This window comes from Triticum aestivum, chromosome 2B (genome assembly GCF_018294505.1).
Source record: "Triticum aestivum cultivar Chinese Spring chromosome 2B, IWGSC CS RefSeq v2.1, whole genome shotgun sequence".
Taxonomy (NCBI): domain Eukaryota; kingdom Viridiplantae; phylum Streptophyta; class Magnoliopsida; order Poales; family Poaceae; genus Triticum; species Triticum aestivum.
Genome location: NC_057798.1, coordinates 260,031,539 through 260,034,627, shown reverse-complemented (window position 1 = coordinate 260,034,627; position 3,089 = coordinate 260,031,539).

Sequence of the window (3,089 nt, the reverse complement as noted above, 5' to 3'; positions counted from 1 at the left end):
GGATTATGCCTCACATGATAATTATTTTGTTGAGTTTTGCTCCCACTACTATTCATGAAGAGAAATTTGCTTATGTGGAGAGTAGTAAAATTTCTATGCTTGTAGATCATGAAAAGAATGCTTTAGGTGCTGGTTATACTGTTTAATTCATTCATGATTCTACTGAAAATTATTATGAGGGAGGAATATATGCTTGTAGGAATTTCAATAATGTCAAGTTTCCTCTCTATGTGCTTAAAATTTTGAAGCTATGCTTGTTTTACCTTCCTATGCTAGTTGATTATTGTTCCCATAAGTAGTTTGCTCACAAAATTCCTATGCATAGGAAGTGGGTTAGACTTAAATGTGCTAGTCATATGCTTCATGATGCTCCCGTTATGTTTCAATTCTTATCTTTTATGTGAGCATCATTGCCATCATCATGCCTAGCTAGAAAGGCATTAAAGAAAAGCGCTTGTTGGGAGACAACCCAATATTTACCCTTACTGTTTTTGTGTGTTCGCATGATTATTCTACTGTAGTAATCATGTTTTATAAGTTTTGTTTCAATAAAGTGCCAAGTAAGACCTTTAGGATGGCTTTTGGTGATAGTTGTGTTGATCCTGCTGAAAATCAGAAACTTTTCCACCCAGTAAATTAGTTTTGTTAATTCACAGAAACGTGCTTATGATCTGATTATTTTTGCTATGGATTGGTACATAAATTTCTTAGGACTTCCTAATTTGGTAGGATTTGTGGAGTTCCAGAAGTATACGTTTGATACAGGTTACTACATACTGTTCTATTTTTGACAGATTCTGTTTTCTATGTGTTGTATGCTTATTTTGATGAATCTATGAGTAGTATCGGAGGGTATGAACCATAGGGAAGTTAGAATACAGTAGATATTACACCAATATGAATTTAGAATGAGTTCATTACAGTACCTAAGTGGTGGTTTTATTTTCTTATACTAACGGGGCTTACGAGTTCTCTGTTGAGTTTTGTGTTGTGGATTTTTCAAGTTTTGGGTAAAGATTCGATGGACTATGGAATAAGGAGTGGAAAGAGCCTAAGCTTGGGGATGCCCAAGTCACCCCAAAGTAATATTCAAGGACAACCAAGAGCCTAAGCTTGGGGATGCCCCGGAAGGCATCCCCTCTTTCGTCTTCGTTCATCGGTAACTTTACTTGGAGCTATATTTTTATTCACCACCCTATATGTGTTTTGCTTAGAGCATCATTTTCTTTTGTTAGTATTAGCTTTCTGTTATTTCTAATAATGTTTTGCATCTTTAGTTTCAATAAAAATGTCAAGGATAGCTTTGCCATGCTTATTTTGCTAGTATACATGTTGCTGTTTGAAAACAGAAAGTTTACCACTGTTGCAAAAATTCCCTAAAAAAGTCAGAGAATGGTATAATGTTGAAACTTTTTGCATAATGAGCTCTGATATATTTACTACAGTGGGAATTTTATTTCATAATTTTTGGAGTTAGGTAAGTATTGAGACTCTTGCATTCTTTATAGACTGTACTGTTTTAACAGATTGCTGTTATGTTTGCATTGTTTGCATATGTTTGCTTGTTTAATGATTCTATTTGAGGATAGGAGTATTAAATATGCAGAGGAATTTAGTAGTCAATGTTGAATAATAATTTTAGTGATTTGTTACAGTAGAAAATGACAAGGTTTTGCATTGGTTTATACTAACCTATCTCACGAGTTCTTGTTGAGTTTGGTGTGGATGAAGCTTTTGATAAAAAGAGAAACCATGATATGAGAGGAATTAAGGAGACACAAAAGTTCAAGCTTGGGATTCCCAAGGCACCCCAAGATATTTCAAGAAGTCTCAAGCATCTAAGCTTGGGGATGCCCCGGTAGGCATCCCACCTTTCTTCTTCAACAACTATCGGTTAGTATCGGTCGAGCCTAAGTTTTTGCTTCTTCACATGAGTTGTGCTATCCTTGAAATGTCATTTTATCTTGTTTTGCTTGCTGCTTGATTAGAATACCAAGATCTGAAATTCCTTAATGTTAAAGGGTCTTCACATAGTTACATAATTATTTAGCTACTCATTGATCTTCACTTATATCTTTCGGAGTAGTTTGTCGTTTGCTCTAGTGCATCACTTATATGTTTTAGAGCACGGCGGTGGTTGTATTTTGTAGAAATTGCTAGTCTCTCATGCTTCACTTATATCTTTTTGAGAGTCTTTTAGAACAGAATGGTATTTGCTTTGGTTACAAAGTTGGTCCTAGAATGATGAGCATACAAGTTGGGTATAATAAAAACTATCATAGAAAAGAATTGGATGCTATGATCAATTTGATGCTTGATAATTGTTTTGAGATATGGAGGTAGTGATATTAAAGTCATGCTAGTTGAGGTGATTATGAAAAATACTTGTATTGCAGTTTGTGATTCCCGTAGCATGCACGTATGGAGAACCGCTTTGTGATGAAGTTGGAGCACAATTTTATTTATTGATTGTCTTCCTTATGAGTGGCGGTCGGGGACGAGCGATGGTCTTTTCCTACCAATCTATCCCACTAGGAGCATGCGCGTAGTGCTTTGGTTTTTGATGACTTCTAGATTTTTGCAACAAGTACATGAGTTCTTTTGACTAATGTTGAGTCCATGGATTATACGCACCTCACCCCTTCCACCATTGCTAGCCTCTCTTGTGCCGCGCAACTTTCGCCGGTATCATACACCCACCTTATACCTTCCTCAAAACAGCCACCATACCTACCTATTATGGCAATTCCATAGCCATTTAGAGATATATTGCCATGCAACTTTCCACTGTTCCATTCATATGACACGCATTACTTTTGTCATATTACTCTTTGCATGATCATGTAGTTGACATTGTATTTGTGGCAAGGCCACCTTCATAATTTTCATACATGTCGCTCTTGATTCATTGCATATCCCGGTACACTGCCGGAGGCATTCATATAGACTCATATCTTGTTCTAGCTTTGAGTTGTAATTCTTGAGTTGTAAATCCATAAAAGTGTGATGATCTTCATTATTAGAGCATTTTCCTAGTGAGGAAAGGATGATGAAGACTATGATTCCCCCACAAGTCGGGATGAGACTTC